The following is a 20247-nucleotide window of genomic DNA, read 5'->3' on the forward strand; positions in this document are numbered from 1 at the left end:
CAGGAAAGGTGATAAAGTAGGGTAGCATGAACAAACACTCCCCATATCGGAAATGGGCAGTTCCAGTTCTGAGAAATGTAGCTGCGCCTGCGCGCGCAGGGGATAACGCATGCCCAGAACAGCTCCTCAAGTAGGACCCAGTTTTCCAAGTTTCACCTGTTTCCTCTAGAGAAGCCGGGCGGAGGAGTCGGGAGTGAAACCAGGTGAAGGGCTTGGCAGGACCTGGTGTCAAAGTGATAGGAGTCCCTTAAGGCTTGGTCATTCCGCAGGAATGACCAACACCAACACACTTTTGCGTCCCCGGGAGTCCTCCAACCCTTTGCTTGTCCCTATCTGCGCTGTCTCCAAGTTTTGTTTGCAAAGCCTCAGCTACCCCTTCTTAATCCTGTTGTGGGTTCACGTTATCGATCAAGAGCTTGCTGTATGTTTGCAGCTGGGCTCACAGCTGGCAGCCACAATCCTTGTTTCTCACATTACCATCTAACTTTCGCTTTCATTTTGGTGCTACATGAGCCTTCCAAATCTCGCACTAATAAATTCCCTTTCCTGTTTTATTTTTCTTTGCTCATTCACTTATTCATTCAAATGTGTGCAGTTCAATTTCCTATGTGCCAGATACTGAGGAAACAGATACGCTCGTAACTCAGGGACGCTTTTGGCCTGGAAAGGAGATGGATGAGAAAAAACAATGATGACAGTTTAGCACAGTAAGTTCTATCATAGAAATAAGTAAAGAGAGGAGTGGCAAATATGGAGAGAAGGATGTCATGAAATACTTCAAAGAAGAAATTCTTGAAAGGCGCCTCACAGACGTAGGATGTAGTCCAGTGTATCAGGATGATGTCTGGAAACAAACCACTCCCATTATTTCAACCAAGAGAATTAATATAAAGAATTGATTATTGGCCGGGTGTGGTGGCGCATGCCTATAATCGTAGCACTCTGGGAGGCCAAGGCAGGCTTATCGTTTGAGCTCAGGAGTTTGTGACCAGCCTGAGCAAGAGTGAGACCCCCCATCTCTACTAAAAAAATAGAAATAAATTAGCTGGACAACTAAAACTATATAGAAAAAACTAGCTGGGCATGGTGGTGCATGCCTATAGTCCCAGCTACTCGGGAGGCTGAGGCAGAGGAATTGCTTGAGCCCAGGAGCTTGAGGTTGCTGTGAGCTAGGCTGACGCCATGGCACTCTAGCCTGGACAACAGAGTGAGACTCTGTCTCAAAATAAAATAAAATAAAGAATTGATTATTAAACCATTGAAAAGGCCCGAAGAGAGCTCTTAATGTACCATAGAGGTAGTGACTGCAGAAAGCAGTTACTATACCTGAAGCTAAGAAGAGGAAGGGTAGAGATTGGGATTATTCAGACAAACAATTATTTAGATAAGCTATTTAGACATTTAGAGGGGGGTCTTTGTGGAAGTGAAACTCAGAACTCTGAGAAGGGAGTGGCATCCACTGATGCTGGTGTCTCTGAGAGGGGCTCAAAGTGCTTCATCTGCAAGTGTAGGGAAACTGCAAACTGTATCCCAACTGCTGCTATGGAAAGAAAGTGCCCCTGTCTCTGTGGGAGTTTCCAATCTCCCTCCAGCCTGGGGATAAGAATGAGACACATGTACTAGAGCTAAACTTGACCCACATCTTAAAGCTGAGCAGATACAGTGTCAAGAGCCACTCATTTTGGAAGCTGGATGTAGTCTGAAAGGGGGTCATTCACTCCTGTCATACACCCCACATAGTGGGTACCATTGTGCTAAAGCATTTGTAGAAAGCCTGCTTCAGGTTCAAGCTCTTGTACCAAGCAGAGCAGCTCCAGCCAACTTGCAAACCCATGAGTGGGAAATAAATGCATATTGTAGTATGGTACTGAGACTTTTGTTTATTATATAGCAAAAGTAGATTAATACAGGAGCTCTGCTCCACAAAGTGAGCCATGATTTGTTTCTCTCTGTCCTCTTGCTCCATCATCCCTAGAGTGTTGTCCTAGTCTACGTGGTCCAGAATGGCTCAGCACCACATCACATTCCAGTTATCAGGAAGGAGAAGGCTACCCATTTCCTTTAAGGCAATGACCCAGAAGTTGTTAGCATTACTTATGTTAACAATCCATCAGCCAGAACTTAATCACATGGTTACATCTACCTGCAAGTGAGACTGGGAAATGTGGCCTTATTCTAAGCAGTTCTATACCTAGCTAAAATTTCTCTGACATTGGGAAGTTTGGAAGGACAACCAGCAGCTCCATAAAATAATCAAAATTTAGAACTTGATTTGAAGTTATACCTTGTCTTCTCTCTCAGGTGGGTCCTGCCACCGGTGAGAAGCTTGAAGCCAAGGAAGCAGGTATAACCCTTCTCTATCTGTCCCTTAGGCTTCTACTTCTCCTACCCACCTTGCTAACCACAGCTGCTTCTCCTCCAGGGGTGTAGAGTGTAGGAGTGAAGGTGGGCAAGTTATTGCTTTACTGATCCTGTCATAAGACATTTTTGTCCTCTCTGGACATGGCAGATGCCTAAAATTGGCTCTTTGGCTCATGATTTCTTGTTGTGGGTTCTTTATGGAAGAGTCGATAGTACATCCCAGGACACAAATGATGCTCTTTCCTCTGTCTGTCCTCTATCTCATCAGCCCCTGGTCTTTCTTACTTTTCAATGCTGCTATAAGTCCTCTCTTGCTTGTCAATGCCTTGTATGTGACTGGCATCCAAATGGGGTGAGCATGATTCTTCAGGACACTCTTCTCTTCACAGTTCTTAGATATGAACTCAATCTTTTCTAACTTCTTCTTAGCCCCTGCCTCTTGTGGAATACCCACAGCTTCTTACTGCCAAGATCCCTTTACCCTCTTGGCAGGGTCTTTTATTTATTTATTTATTTTTTGACACAGAGTCTCACTTTGTTGCCCAGGCTAGAGTGAGTGCCATGGTGTCAGCCTGGGTCACAGCAACCTCAAACTCCTGGGCTCAAGCGATCCTTCTGCCTCAGCCTCCCGAGTAGCTGGGACTACAGGTGTGCGCCACCATGCCCGGCTAATTTTTTCTAAATATATTAGTTGGCCAATTAATTTCTTTCTATTTATAGTAGAGACGGGGTTTCTCTCTTGCTCAGGCTGGTTTCGAACTCCTGACCTCAAGCAATCCACCCACCTCGGCCTCCCAGAGAGCTAGGATTACAGGCGTGAGCCACTGCGCCCGGCCCTTGCAGGGTCTTTGACAGGGCACAAACAAATGGCTCAAGCTGTTTTGCTCTCTGTGACACTCACCTGATCCATGGGAAACTCACATATCCTTGCCATGCTGAACAACAGACATGCTGCCCTGTTGTTGCTACTCCAGCCAGCTTCCTGCCTTCAGAATTCTAATAAGAGGCAGGCAGCAGTGTCTATAGTAACACAGGCCTCCAAACTCCAAGAATACATAGCAGGCTCTCTCTAAAAGTCTCTCTCCAGGTCGAACATACAGATAAGTACAGTTCAGAAACCAAGCATCTGGAGGGTGATATATCTTGAAAACATCCCTAACTCAGCTCTCAGAGGCCCTCTCACTCAGCTTCCCCTTTCCCAACTGGAGAGAAAATCTGCAACATTCCCTCAAAGATGATAATGAATAAACATTTCCTGTGTAGTCTTCTTTTATTTAGGCTGGAGGAAGTGTTTGAGTGATAGCCATAGAACTGGTCTTGCCACCTTTTGGTAAGTACTGTAGGGAAGGGCCTAGAAGCTCTCTTTAGAATGTGATAGCACTTAATATGCATTCTCTTCACCTGTATCAGACACATCTTATGTACCATTTCAGATATTTTTGTCCTGTTGTATTGCCTGTCATATCAATATAACCTATTGCCATATAACAAACCATTCCAAAACATAATAGTCTAAAATAATAATCATTTTATGTGCTCATTATTCAGTGGGTCAGCAATTTGGGGTGGGCTCAGCTGAGCAGTTCTTCTTCTGATCTTGATCTCACATGGAGTCACTCATGGGGACAAGAATAGAGGCTATTCATGGGACCAACAACATCCAATGTCATCCCCAATTCCAAAGGGTATGGTCTAAAAGCTAAAAAGTTAGACCATTACATGAGCTTTTGGACCATTACATGAGGCTGCCTGCTTCTGAGTGAATATAGCAATGGTAGAGAGCATGTGTAGTGGGTACTGTGGTGCTCCACCAAGATCCCTGCTTCAGGGCAATGCCCCATCCCTAAGTTGTTGGGACTATTGGTTCCTGACAGCTTACATCTTTGTCCTTCACTGGGAATTGCCTTTCCTTGCAGAGAACTGCCTCACAAAGGTTATACACTTTCGCAGTGGGTAGCCCACAGCCAATGACTGGCTGATAGGGAGAAGCAAAGATTAGGCACACTTGCCTTAATATGGAACAACTGTGAAAGGCCAGTCTAGCTTGAGAGTGCCATGTGAGGTAAGCTAAAGCCTTGGCTACAACCACATTATGGGTCAGCCTCTCCCTCTGTCCAAGCCTATCTTCCTCATTTCCTTACAGGTGTATTTCCCAAGAGAATTTCTAAACCTTCCGCACTGAGTTATTCATCTCAAAATCTGTTTCCAGAGAACCCAACCTAAGACTTACATATAGTGGACCTATGAATAGTGAACTAAGTTGTTTTACTGTCTATCATCTACTAATCCTTTTGTTAGCAATTGTCCCAGACAGCCTTCTGTGGGGATTGGAGAAAACTCACTTTTTCCTGAGAAGATATAAGGTCTGGAGTTGCAGCAGCCATCTCATGACTACAGTGGGAACTCTGTCTAAAGAATGGTACCAAGCCAAAAGAAGTGAACTGAGAAATAAAGTGAGAGAAAAAGGAACTAGGTTTAGGGAACATCATCTGAACCCCTGCATCATGCAGTACCTAAAACCAGCCCTATCTCCTATGCTATTAAGTTATATGAACTAATACATGTTTCTTTTGCATAAGCTAGTTTGGGATACATTTTATGTCACTTGCAAACAAAAAATTCTAAACTTGATGTATCATGAATGAATGAGCTTAAGAAATGCACAGTTTGAGCACTCAAGACCACAATTAAGTATAGGGAAGGCAAAGTGACCAAAAATATTTATATTCTGTGTTAATAAAGTGAATCCAATTTTCACCTAGTGCTAGTGCTCAACATATAGTAAGTATTCACGTCATAAGTGTTCAATAACATCTGTTAAGGTAATTGTAATTCTGCAAAAGGAAACAAACCTGAAGAACCTAAGGTGACACAGTGAATTTGGACAGAAGCAGTATTTAAACCCTTTTCCACCAAAAGTAAGTGATGTATGTATCAATGTTACTTACAATACGTTGTGGCTGAGAGTGTGCTTTGCTCTTGAGAAGACTATAGACAGCCCCTCAATACACATTAAAAAATGGTTTGCTTTAGCAGCTTTCTTTTCCAGATGGTCTTGAGGCCTTTCTGAACCCCAGAGTTTCCTTTTCATAGTAAACAGGTAATAGCAAAAAGAGACATTTGACAGATGAAAATTGAGGAAAAGATAATTGCTCAAGGTAATAGGTAAATAGCTTAGCCAAGATGGAAATTCAGCCCTTCCCTTTGAAATGCAACAATGTCACTGCCAGGAACACCAGAAATAGTGAGTGTCATTTACTCATAGCCTTAGGAATTCGTTTATCGTTCAACATGCATTTCTTGAGGCACATTCTGAGGATGCAGAGATGACTAGGACAAAGTCCCTGGCTTCAAGATATTTCTAGTTTCTTGGAGAAAATGTCACATAAACAAATAAGCATAGTGGAATTAGCAAATGAAGCTATAGCACATGCCTTTGGCGTTCTAAAAGCTATGGGTCTGTAGAAAGTGTTTGGGAAATTAGGGATTGGGAAAGGAGATATGAAAAGGCAGAGTTGTCTGTGGAGGTTGTCTGGAAGGAGGTCATGTGTTAACTCGTAATAAAAATGAGTAAATATATGTCCAGTTGTTATAAATAAGATAATAAACATTAAAATGAAAGTTTATCATTATTTCAATTTTACCAGGGAGAGATTATGTAAAGAATTTTTTTCCCAAGAGACTAACTTAACTTGGCATATGTAAACAATCTTTTAAAATTTCTCCTTTCTGTACTTAAAAAGATCATTTCTTTACTCCTAAGTCTCATGCTCTCAGTCAGGGAGTAATGACATCACAAGAACTCTTTCTAAACTTCTCATTCTACAATCTTCTGACCCATTCTCATGAGCTCAGAGATGTGGGAGGGAACAGTGGAGAGATGGTAAATCATGGTGCATGGGAGTGAATCCTCTTTATGTTTCTTGAACAGGGATAGTCTTGGGGTTACTGATAAATTGCATGCATAGATCTTTCAACCTAGGATGCATAGAGCTTTCAAACTAGTTTGAAATCCATAATATGGTTCATATGTGTAATGTCCAAAAGATGGTCTGAGGAATAATAGTGGAAAATACTTCATTTAGCATATTGGTTAGAAAATTGTAAATAAAGCATATTCATTTATAGTCAAAAGTAGGTTGATAATTATTTACAATATTACATTAAATTGTCTGTCATTCTACCATTGTAACACTATTACTTTCCTTTTTATTTATTCATTGGCTCAACAAATATGTAGGGAGGCTCTGTGATGCTAGGCCTTACGCTAGAAGCTACAGTCACAGCAGTGAACAAAGAGCTGTGGTCATTGCTTCCCATTTAGAGGAGATGAATACACAAGCAAGTACACTAAAGTGTGACAAGGGAAGGTACAGGGAGCACCTAGTAGAGATATCTAATTTGGACTGGGGGGCTCAGGAAAGGCTTCACAGAGAAAATGGCATGTAAGTTGAAGGAAGTGACAGAATCATTCAGTTCTACAAATGCAGTAATACTTGTATCAGTTAGGGTAAGCTAATAAGATTCCAAAATTCAGTGACTTAAAGACATGTTTATTTCTCTCTACTATAACAGTCTAGGAGGCCGGGCGTGGTGGCTCACGCCTGTAATCCTAGCACTTTGGGAGGCCGAGGCGGGCGGATTGCTCAAGGTCAGGAGTTCAAAACCAGCCTGAGCGAGACCCCGTCTCTACCAAAAATAGAAAGAAATTAATTGACCAACTAAAAATATATATACAAAAAATTAGCCGGGCATAGTGGCGCATGCCTGTAGTCCCAGCTACTCGGGAGGCTGAGGCAGTAGGATCGCTGAGCCCCGGAGATTGAGGTTGCTGTGAGCCAGGCTGACGCCACGGCACTCACTCTAGCCTGGGCAACAAAGTGAGACTCTGTCTCAAAAAAAAAAAAAAAAAAAAAAAAAAAAAAAAAAATTAAAAAAAAAAAAACAGTCTAGGTCAGTTATTCTAGGTTGGCAAGTGGCTCTCCTCCACATGATAATCTAGGGACCTGAGTTCTTCCTGCTTTTTGCCTCTGTAACTTCTATGGCCTTGTTGCCTACAAGATCGAAGCTGTGTTACCACAACCAGATTTCAACTAGTAAAAGACAAAAAAATGTGGAGGAGGCATCGGACCAGGGAGTGTCACTCATCACTTCTACTCATATCTCATTGACTAGAATTTAATCATATGACTACATCTAATTTCATTTGCCTAGGAAGCAGGTTAGAATGGATTTTGGTGAACAGTTAGCAGAGTCCATCACTATAGTGTATGCAAAATCTTTTTGTGGGTTTCTACTTTACTTATCATTATATCAAGTATTTTCCATGTTTTTTATAGTCTTCATTAATGTGGTAGATTTTATTATTGTTCAACAAATTTACTGCCCCTCTACTTTGAGCCCTAAGTGGACCTCCCTGGAGGAGGAGTATCTGCCCCATTGATACCAGGCTTGGTCATGTGACTTGTTTTGACCAGTGGAATTTGAGCAGAAATGACATATCCCACATCCGAGAATAAGCTTTAAGAGCTATTATATTATTCTGTCCTTACTTTTATTCCACTGCCATGAGGCCAACATGAGGGTTTGTCCTTCCAACTGGGTCCTGGGATGACACAGAGCTATAGCTAACCTGCGAAGGATAGATAATGTGAATGAGAAATAAATCTGTGATAAATCAGTGAGATTTGGGGATATCTATTACTGCAGCATAATCTAGCAAAAGCTTACTGAAGCAAGAGTTGTAATGTCTGCATTGTTTAATTGTGTTATGCACTCTGATTTTTTAGTCCATTCTCTAATATTGGACATTTAGGTGGTTTCCAATTTTCTACTATTATATATAATGCTGAAAATGGACATTTTTATGCAAATATTTTTGTCCATTTGTTTCTTTTAATTTCCCTAGGATACATTTTTTTTTCAGGTTAGAAAACTGAGTCAACCTAGATGATCATCATTATTGCTCTAGTTCCTATAAGGGACATATTTTCTGTGTATTAAGTCAGGGTACAGCAATAAACACAGAAACCACTCTAATACTTTCAACAGAGGAAAAATAAAACAGGAAATTGACTTCATAAGTGTTGGAGAAACTGAGAAGTCAGTGGTGAAATAACCCTAAAAATGGCAACAGCAGAAATATGCTGCCACCCCTTAGGAACAATCTGAAGGGAAGTAGAACCCAGGTTGTGTCTGCCTGGTCAGAATTGTCCAGTAGTAGCTGACATCATAGAGGGAGTTTTGGTCTGACAAAAGCTAAATCCACACAAGAGATGCTATCAAAATCAGAAAAAGAGAGAGGAAAATACTGTGGACTCTTCCCTTTTGCTCTCCAATCTTCTGCCAATACCCTTGCTATAGTTTGGATGTTTGCATCCCCTCCAAAATTCATGTTGGAACTTAAACCCCAATGTGACAGTATTTAGAGATGTGGCCTTTAGAAGGTGATTAAGTCATGAGGACAGAGCCCTCATGAATGGGATTAGCAACTTTAGAGAAGGACTGGAGAGATCTAGCTAGCTTTTGCCCTTCCATATCTTCTGCCATGTGAAGACACAGTGTTGGTCCCTTTTGTCCTTCCACCACGTGAGGAGGCGGCAGGAAGGCCCTCATTAGATACAAAATGCCTACTCTCTGATCTTGGACTTTCCAGCCTCCAGCATTGTAAGAAATAAATTTCTGTTCTTTACAAATTACCCAGTCTAAGGCATCTTGTTATAGCAGCGCAAACGGATTAAGACAACTATTCATTGGCCAAACCTACCCAGAAGCCAGAGAACAAAGGAACCTGGGAAATGTAGTTCCCTATGAGACAGAACAAAATGGGAGAAAGGCAGCCAGGGGCTTGAGAGCAAACTGGGCAGTAAAGCATGAGTGTACTACTTTTCTCAGTCCTTCCAGCATTGTGTGATATCGTCATTATAAATGTTGCTCTTTTGGCGTGGGATGCAATATGGTTTAATAGTTAAGAGTACGGATTCTCAAGTGGGAACACTCCTGGGTTTGAAATCTTGCTCTAAGCACTTCCTAGTTATGAGACCTTGGATGAGTTGCTTAACCTCTTTTTTTTTTTTTTTTTTTTTTTGAGACAGAGTCTCGCTTGTTGACCAGGCTAGAGTGAGTGCCGTGGCGTCAGCGTAGCTCACAGCAACCTCAAACTCCTGGGCTCAAGCAATCCTTCTGCATCAGCCTCCCGAGTAGCTGGGACTACAGGCATGCGCCACTATGCCCGGCTAATTTTATATATATATTAGTTGGCCAATTAATTTCTTTCTATTTATAGTAGAGACGGGGTCTTGCTCTTGCTCAGGCTGGTTTCGAACTCCTGACCTCGAACAATCCTCCCGCCTCAGCCTCCCAGAGAGCTAGGATTACAGGCGTGAGCCACCGCGCCCGGCTTTGCTTAACCTCTTAGTCTCAGTTTCTCTATATAAAATTTTGGGAAGATTAAATGATAGCATAGGTCCTAATACAAAATAGGTTTCCAATAAACATTAGCTAATATAATTGCTAAGTGTAGCATGAAATCTCTAGTGTGAACTAAAATAAAATTTTAAGGCTCACCCACCCCCCCACCGGCTGGCTGAATGGACCCCCTGGTTGGCCAAAGGAATATACTAAAACTAAATTGTCTGCCAGGAGGAGGAAGGTCAGCCATGCCTCATCATGCCCCCCTCCCTTCTTGGAGACATCCTTAGTAAACCATTAACAGGCGCAAGGCTATGCAAGACCAACTTGCAGGTCCTCAGTTTACACAACAAATCTATGTCTGATGGCTTATCTCTGATAACAGCTCCTTATGTGGAAACATTCCAAGCCTTTAGACAAAGCTTCATGTCTTTAACCAATTACAAGCCAAAGATACTTTAAACCCACCTATAACCTGTAAGCCCCCACTTCAAGATGGCCCACCTTTTTGGGCCAATCCAATGTATGCCTCCCATGTATTGATTTACAGCTTTGCCTGTAACCCTTGTCACCCTGAAATGTATAAAACGCTGCCACATAGAGTCCACTTGCTCAAGGCTTCTTGGGAGTGGCTCTGGGTCATGGTCCTCAACTTTGGCTCAGAATAAATCTCTTTAAAACTATTTTACAGAGTTTGGCTTTTTTGCGTTGACACTAGTTTAATGTTCACTTCTTTGATGTCTACATGGAATAAATATTTTCCAAGTGATTTTCCTTTGCCATATGTATTTCCTCAAGAGTCAATTGTCTGTTCATTCCCTTAACTATGGGGTTTAGCTATCTTTCTTATAAATTTAAATGATTTGTTAATATGATATAGTTATTAATCCTTTGTCTATCACATCTTACATTTCCTGTTGCTCAAAGCTAAAGAAACTGTCATTCTCATACAAAGCTAAAAAATACCCCATTTTCTTCTGGGTTTCTAGAATTAGACTATGACATATAATTACTTATTTCATTTTATTTCATTTTTTTAGAGACAAAGTCTCACTCTCTTGCCCAAGCTGAAGTACAGTGGTGTGGTCATAGCTCACTGCAGCTTGAAACTCCTGGGCTCAAGTGATCCTCCCACCTCAGCCTCCTGAGTAGCTGGGACTACAGGTATGTGCCACCACACCCAGATAATTGTTTTTAACATTTTTTTGTAGAACTGGGAGTCTCACTATATTTCCCAGGCTGTTCTTGAACTCCTGGCCTCAAGTGATCCTCTCACCTTGCCCTCCCAGAGCACTGGGATTATAAGCATGAGTCACTGCACCTGGCCTGGATATATAATTACTTATTAATGAAGATATAAGTTTGACTGTATAGAACAGATAAATACAACCTCTCCTATAAAAGTCTAGGCTAGTATGATGTTCTATAGTGTCAGAAAACCAGGCTCCTTTTATCTTGTTCAGCCATCCATAGGATGTGGCCATGGTCTCCTCATCCAAGATGGCTCTCTACCACCCCCATTTTCCAGCTAGCAGCAAGGGAGAATGAGAAAGATGTGATTTCTTTCTCTCTCTTTTTTTTTAATTTAATTTTTTTTTGAGACAGAGTCTCACTCTGTTGCCCGGGCTAGAGTGCCGTGGCGTCAGCCTAGCTCACAGCAACCTCAACCTCCTAGGCTCAAGCAATCCTTCTGCCTCAGCCTCCTGAGTAGCTGGGACTACAGTCATGTGCCACCATGCCCGGCTAATATTTTTTTCTATATAGTTTTAGTTGTCCAGCTAATTTCTTTCTATTTTTAGTAGAGATGGGGTCTCACTCTTGCTCAGGCTGGTTTCGAACTCCTGCTCTTGAGTGATTCTCCTGCCTCAGCCTCCCAGAGTGCTAGGATTACAGGCGTGAGCCACCGCATCCGGCCTGTGATTTCCCTTTAAGTGCACACACAACCTGGCAGTTGTACACATCACACCCTGTCACATACCATTGGCCAGAATTTAGTCCCCCAGATCTAATTACAAAGGAGACTGGGAAATAAAGTTTTTATTTTTGGTGCCTATATACTTAGCTCAAAATTCTATTATTATAGAAGAAGTGGCAAACTGATATTGGGGGAGAGCTATTGGGCTCTGTCATTCTGCTATTCTGGCCACATGAGCATCTATGTGTGCCTTTCTTCCCATGTATAGAATATACTCACCAGTTACCAAGGGAGAGAACGCCAAAGTACAATCCTGTTACCAAATACAGCTCAAAGTCCAGGATCTCTGAATGATGTATGATTCACTATATCGGGTTGAGATGTGTCTCCTTGTGATCCTGTGATTTATAAAAAATAAGACAAATTATGTGCCCCATTTACAACATAATGGCAGAGTAGGAGCAAGGTAACAAGAACAGAAACACTGATACTGAAAAGGGAGAAGTGGAACTACTCAGCAGTCATCACTTCATGGTAATGACTAAGTCCTACTAGCTTGGAAATGCAAAAGTTCCTTGACCTAGCATTGGATTGAATTCCTTAGCTCATCTGATAGCCTTTAGCTTTACTCTCTTAAGAGAGCTCCTTGTCCATTGTCCTTTATGGCCCTCTTCTCTACTCCCTGAAAGGTTCATTTCCCTTGATTATTATGGCCACATCTGCAGTGGGCTTTTTTGGGGGTTGCTCAACTTTTACAGGCTGTTTCTTGATGAGCAGTTTGGGGGTCCTAACACTACTTGACGGATCTAATACTCATAGGCATTAGTAAGCCAGTCTTTTGGCTTCTTTGGCTTTTGTATTCTCTCTAACAATGGGCTTCTAGTCTATTTGCTACATGTCAATTACATGTAGAGGTAACCATAGTCTAAGATCTCTTCCAGGCAAATTCTTTAGTAGTGTCAATGTTTTCTGTACTGATTCATCTTCCTCTCATTCGATTTAATAGTTGCTTCCTTAAGCTCTTCTTGATAGGTTTGGGGTGGGGTGGGAACACTGGCTCATGCCTGTAGTCTCAGTGCTTTGGAGGCCAGGAGTTCAAGACCAGCCTGAGCAACTTAGCGAGACACCCCATCTCTACAAAAAAATTTAAAAAATAGCCAGGCGTGGTGGTGTGGGTCTATAGTGCCAGCTACTCTGGTGGCTGAGGTAGGAGGATCGTTTGAGCCCAGTAGTTTGAGGCAGCAATGTGCTATGATCACACCACTGCACTCCAGCCTAGGCAACAGAGTGAGATGCTATCTTAAAAAAAAAAAACAATCTGTTTGGATGGGAAGTTGATATTCTTAATATGATTTTTATGTCTTCTCTTTCTTTCATTTACTGGTCAAGAAGGAAGGTTGCTTGAAGAGCCATAGTATTATCTTTTGCCAAATCTTCCTTTTTTGCAGCCACTTTAAACTCCTTCACTGTGAAGTTGCAGAAAGCAGATGGCTTTTTCAATTATGTGGGGCTCTGAAATTGCCGACCACAGGCAAAGAAAGCATTCTTGATAGAGCTATGTTCTCTTCCATTTTTGATTGCTGTCTTGCTAGCTCTCACTGGGGTTCATCCTTCTACAGTGCATGGCTAAAAATGTTAAGATACAGCATACACTCCCTAACATTTTAAATCTTTCTTATTATTTATTCCAATGCTATTGCTTCCAATACCCGTGAGTTGTCTTCCAAGATCTTCTGAACTTTGTTAATGCTGTGCCTAGCTAAAATTTCTATTTCCTTGGAAGAAAGAGAAAATGGATATTGGGGAAGAACTAACACTCTCTGTCACAAATGACTATTGATTCAGACAGGTTCTTAATTCCAGTTTATAAAGTGAGTCAGCAATTTGTAGAAGGCATGTGGCCAGTGAAATAGAAAACAGGCACTCTCAGATTGCCATATAGTGGAGTATTAGAACTTACTAAGAAAAGAAAATGCAGGCTGGACGAGGTGGCTCATGCCTATAATCCTAGCAATGTGAGGGGCCGGGGTGGGAGTACTGTTTGAGGTCAGAAGTTTGAGACCAGCCTGAGCAAGAGAGACCCCGTCTCTACAAAAAATAGAAAAATTAGCCAGGCTTGGGGGCATGTGCCTGTAGTCCCAGCTACTCGGGAGGCTGAAGCAGGAGGATCCCTTGAGTCCAGGAGTTCAAGGTTGTGGTGAGTTATTATGACACCACTGATCACTCTACTCAGGGCAACAGAGCCAGACTGTAAAAAAAAAAAAAAAAAAAAACAACGTTGTAGCTAAACTTTTTGCTAGTTTGGATATGGTTGGTATAGATATCTAGAAATTATCTCATGACTAGCAATAAAGCTGACTGGGCCTTATCTAAAACTAAACGAAGAATAACTTAATTTTGAAATTCTACAAAACTATTTTTTTTTTTGAGACAGAGTCTCACTTTGTTGCCCAGGCTAGAGTGAGTGCCGTGGCGTCAGCCTAGCTCACAGCAACCTCAAACTCCTGGATTCAAGCAATCCTGCTGCCTCAGCCTCCCAAGTAGCTGGGACTACTGGCATGCGCCACTATGCCCGGCTAATTTTTTTTCTATATATATTAGTTGGCCAATTAATTTTCTTTCTATTTATAGTAGAGACGGGGTCTCACTCTTGCTCAGGCTGATTTCGAACTCCTGACCATGAGCAATCTGCCTGCCTCGGCCTCCCAGAGTGCTAGGATTACAGGCGTGAGCCACTGCGCCCGGCCTATCAGCTGATTTTAAAAGCTATAAGATGAGAAAACCTACGCACCATTATAGTTTTTCAATATGGCTGTCAGATTGCTGAAGTTACTTCTAAAATTCTTTTATTCTCAACCAGGCACAGTGGCTCACACCTGTAATCCTAGCACGCTGGGAGACCGAGGCAGGTAGGTCATTTGAGCTCAGGGGTTCGAGACCAGCCCGAGCAAGAGTGAGACCCTGTCTCTACCACAAATAGAAAAAATTAGCCGGGCATGGTGGCCCGTGCCTGTAGTCCCAGCTACTCTAGAGGCCGAGGCAGGATTGTTTGAGCCCAGGAGTTTGAGGTTGCTGCGAGCTAGGCTGATGCCACGGCACTCTAGCCCGGGGAACAGAGTGAGACTCTGTCTCAAAAATAAAAGAAAAATAAAATTCTTTTATTCTCTTTTACATTTATTTATTTATTTATTTATTTTTGAGACAGAGTCTCGTTCTGTCGCCCTGGGTAGAGTGCAGTGGCATCATCATAGCTCACAGCAACCTCAAACTCCTGAGCTCAAGTGATCCTCCTGCCTCAGCCTCCTGAGCAGCCGGGAGTACAGGCACACAACACGATGCCGGGCTAATATTTTTTTCTATTTTTAGTAGAGATGGGGGTCTTGCTCTTGCTCAGGCTGGTCTAAGTAATCCTCCCGCCTTGGCCTCCCAGGGTGCTAGAATTATAGGCATGAGCCACTGCACCTGGCCTTATTCTCTTTTAGATATATTAAATGTGGATTTGGACCTTGTAACGCATTCTAAATACCTCATGATGTTTCTTTCCTTCTTACATTATAAAATAATCCTTTAAAGGGAATGAAAAATTAATGATTGTCACAAAGAGATTTTCCTTCCTCTTCTCAGTATATTCATATTCATTATTATATCTCATTTTCTTGATGTTCATTTCATTTGATAAATGTACTCCAGATCCCTTCATCTCTGCCACCAGAGATATCTTCTTTAGTTTGCATTGTCAAAATGCAAATTAAATATCAATTTTATCTATGATTGTAAGCAATGACCATTCTTAGAAGTTCTGGAACAAAGCCAACAGACTTTGAGAAGTTTATATTATTATAATTATTTACATCACTATGAAATATAAGGGACTTTTATCTATTTTGTTCACTGCTATATACCTGGTGCCCAGAATAGTGCTTGGTGGACACTCAATAAATATTTATTGAGTTGATGAATTAATGAACTTTTCCTTTTAATAATCCTAAAATACATTGGAAAATATTTAATGAAAGCAGTCAAAAGAGAGTTGGGTCTTTTCAAGTCTAACAAGGAGCAGGATGGTGGGATTATATAATTCAGAGTATTAACATCCATGAAAGCAGTCCTACCAGGTGAGAAGGCATTTAACCTCAGTTTAATGTCTCTAATTATTCATACCAGGAGAGAGAAGGAGGGATACAAACCGTGAGAACACAATCACTTGATAGTGTCTCAGACACGTGCCTCTGGTAAGCGATGACAACAACATTAGTATTGAAATAAGAATTTTCAAGTGTTCCTATAGACAGTCTTCTGGTCTTACAAGAAATTCGAGATGTGGTTTCTATTATTATTTCCAATTTACAAATGTGGAAATTGAGCATCAGAGAGGTGGGTAACCTAACCAAAGTCACGTAGCTGATGATTGGTAGAGCCAAGACCTGAAGATCTTTTTCAGTAAAGGTCATGTTGGATAAAGAAGTCACGCTTTTGCCCCACTGGCATTCAGCTACTCTCTGGTTCTCTTTCTCCCCCCATCCTTTTCTGCAGCCTATCTCCCTTTCATCTTGAGGTCATTGATTTGAGACCTTTCTTTTTTTCTATTAATAATATAGGTATTCAGTGCTTTAGCATTTCTTCTGGGCACTGCTGTAGGTGCATCCTACAAATTTTAACTTGTCATATTTTCATTTTTATGCAGTTAAAAAAGTTTTCTAATTTCTCCTTTCATATCGTCTTTGATCCATGTATTAGAGTTATGCTATTTAGGGATTTTCTAGAGATCTGTTATTGTTTTCTAATTTAATTCTGTTGTGGTTATAGGATACACTTTGCAGAATCTGAATCCTTTTACATTTATTGAGACATGCTTTACGGCCCAGAATATGGTCTATATTGGTAAATATTCCATGTGTACTTGAGAAGAATGTGTATTCTGCTCCTGGTGGATAGAATGTTTATAAATGTTAATTAGGTCATGTTAGTTGATAGTGTTCAAGTTTTCTATATACTTGAGGATTTTCTGTTTACTTGTTCTATTGATTATTGAGAAAGAGATGTTTAAATCTCCATCTGCAATTGTGGAATTATCTATTTCATCTTTCAGTTCTCTCAGTTTTTGTTTCATGTATTTTGAAACTCTATTGTTAAGTTTATAAACATTTATGATTGTTATATACTCTTCATGAATTGACTCCTTTATCATTATGAAATGACCCTCTGTATACCTGACATTATTCTTTGCTCCGAAATCTACTTTGATATTGATATAGCCACTCTAGCTATATTTGGACTAGTGTTAGCATGTTATGTGTTTTTCTATGCTTTTATTTTTAATCTATTTGCACATTTAAATTCAAAGTGGGGGCCGGGCGCTGTGGCTCACGCCTGTAATCCTAGCTCTTGGGAGGCCGAGGCGGGCGGATTGCTCAAGGTCAGGAGTTCAAAACCAGCCTGAGCGAGACCCCGTCTCTACTATAAATAGAAAGAAATTAATTGGCCAACTGATATATATATAAAAAATTAGCCGGGCATGGTGGCGCATGCCTGTAGTCCCAGCTACTTGGGAGGCTGAGACAGAAGGATCGCTTGAGCCCAGGAGTTTGAGGTTGCTGTGAGCTAGGCTGACGCCACGGCACTCACTCTAGCCTGGGCAACAAAGCAAGACTCTGTCTCAAAAAAAAAAAAAAAAAAAAAAAAAAAACAAAAAAAAAACAAAGTGGGGCCAGATGTGGTGGCTCACATCTGTAATCCTAGCACTCTGGGAGGCCGAGGTGGGAAGATTGCTCAAGGTGAGGAGTTCAAGACCAGCCTGAGCAAGAGTGAGACCCCCTTCTCTACTAAAAATAAAAAAGAAATTAGCCAGACAACTAAAAATAGAAAAAATTAGCCGGGCATGGTGGCACACGCCTGTAGTCCCAGCTACTCCAGAGGCTAACGCAGGATGATTGCTTGAGCCAAGGAGTTTGAAGTTGCTGTGAGCTAGGCTGATGCCACGATACTCTAGCCCTAGCAACAGAGGGAGAATCTGTCTCAAAAAAAAAAAAAAATTTGATGATGATCTCAAAAATTATTACAAGTTATATCTAGTTTGTATTTCATACTTTTAAAAGTTCTTTTGTATGTGTATGTGTATATTGTATATGTGTAAGTATATGCACATATATTATAAATAAAGGTATGCATATATATTGAAGAGTATAATCAAAAATCTTCTCACTCATGGAGCAAACAATAAACAAAGCATGGAGACCACAGCTTTAGGGGGAATATGAACAAGTGACCAGTATTTATTTCAGGTGAACAAAAATAAGGAATGAAGGGTGAGACGGAGTCTAGATATCACACAACTCTAATTGATTGACATACCTGGGATCACATGTGTGAATGATGTTCCCTAAAATTGTGTTAAACTATGGCTTATGCTAAAGGATCCATTTGGAGGAAAGAATAACAGAGCCATGTGTGAAAGAGACAGTGAGAGTCTGTTCCCAAGAGAACACAAGGCCAAGCAAGCTGTCCCAACACACATCATTGTCCATGAGTCTAGAAAGATTGCCCACTGTAAGGAAATATGTATACTGGGCAAAGCACTGAAGGGGAGAGTACAAGATAGAAAAGATCCAGAAATGGCATAGAAGTCCCTTTCATTCTGTGGCTGAATAGTAAGCAATGCATGCTTGGAGTTTAAATACATAGTGTGTCCAAAAATTCTGAAGGCAAAAGATTAAAGTACCACTCTGGAAAGGAGATATTTTATTAAAACTAATGCTTGCCAAACATGCTATTCAAATAATTCACTTGGATAACAAGTACATTCTGCTGAAGAATATTGATAATGATCATTTTAAAGACTAAATGTGTATGTGAACTGTCTGAAGATTACCTCACTCAGCATCAAGCTTCTTGAATTTATTTTGTGAACTTCCGAAAGCAATCTAAAGCCTACTATTTTCCAAGTTGTGGATTGAAAGTATGAATTTCCCTCAGCTCTTGTAGGGAAGCACTTTTGAATTCATTTCCCTGACATGAGATTGCTTTTCCCAAAGCAATTTTGGAGGAACATTAAGTGCTATAGAACTAGAATTGGAGAAATGGGCCTCACAAAATGTTTTTAATCAGAGCTATGTGGGAGCCCATTTAATCACTGTGTAATAGAAGATTTTAAAGGAACACCACTTTGTTTAAGAGACTTATTGACTAAGAAGTTAATTTAAAGTGGGTCCTCTTTCTCCCTCTCTTTTTTGGCTTTCCATTTTGGAAATGTTTGTGGCCAAAATTGACCTCAATATTTCTATTTGGTGGCTATTCTGCAGCCCATGGCTGCCACCCACCCACAGCATCTTCATCCTTTGAACTATAAATTGAAATTCACATGTTTTGGTTTTTGTCCTTGCAAGTTATAGTTGTCTCTGACAATTCCCTTTTCATTTGAGAAAAGCCAGAGTGGTGCTATGTATTTTCAGTCATATTCTCTCTGGTATCAAATGTCACAGCTGGGTTGCATGAGGGTTTATTTGTATTATAATAGCATTTCCTTTAGATCTCAAGGGGCCTCTATCTCTAAAATCACTTGTCTACAGGAACTTCAGGGTGAATAACTTGACCTTTTTAAAAGTAAACTTTCCAACCGGGTATCTCCCTCTGGATCTAGGTTCAGATGGTTGTGTGTGCACTTGAGCAGTGTGTATGACTTGAGCTTTTAGGTTAATGCGGATTCTGATTTTTCAAAGTGTTATAGTGTGTCTTTGATTTCCCAAACAGAGAGAGCTTTTGTTAATTGTGATGATGAGTAAACTATAAGTATTATGGCAGGATAATGTATTGAGATCATAATGTATGTTCTTCCTTCCTGCTTTTTCCTCCTTCATTCCAGAAAGTTAGTAAATATTTTTTGTGCATCTTCTCAGAGGAGGGTTTATATTAATATTTTACTTGTAGTCAGAAATAGGGTAACCAACTATTCCAGTTTACCCAGTTTAGGGGTGGAGTGGGGGACAATTCCTGGCACATGAGGCTTTCAGTACTAAAACCGTGAAAGTCCCAGGCAAGCCAGGACAAGCTGGGCACCATAGGCAGAAGTCATGTATAAAATGCCTCTTATCTTGGACTTTTTCCTAAACCTTGAGTTCATTCAAGAGAGGTACCCCTAAGGGCAAAAGGAGAGAGGGATACTACGTTTATGTAAATGTTCAACTGAAATATAACATACATATAAAAATGCACAAATCCTAAGTGTGCAGCTCTACAAATTTTCACCAAGTAAACACACACATTTAAGTAGTATCCAGATCAAGAAAGAATATTTTTGGAATCCCCAAAGCTCCCTTGTGTATCCTCTCAGCTACTACCCCCTCAAATAACAATTATCCTTCTTAAAACACTTTTCATTACTTTTGCCTATTTTAAAATGTGTTTAAGTGGAACCATACAATTTGTACTCTAATGTCTAGTTTCTTTCATTCAACATTATTTTGGGAGATTCATCCATGTCACTGTATGTCATTACGTTTGTTCATTCTTATTGCCATATAATATCCCATTATGTGACTATATCACTGTCTTAGTCCTTTTCTGCT

The sequence above is a fragment of the Microcebus murinus genome, chromosome X (genome assembly GCF_040939455.1).
Source record: "Microcebus murinus isolate Inina chromosome X, M.murinus_Inina_mat1.0, whole genome shotgun sequence".
Classification (NCBI taxonomy): Eukaryota; Metazoa; Chordata; class Mammalia; order Primates; family Cheirogaleidae; genus Microcebus; species Microcebus murinus.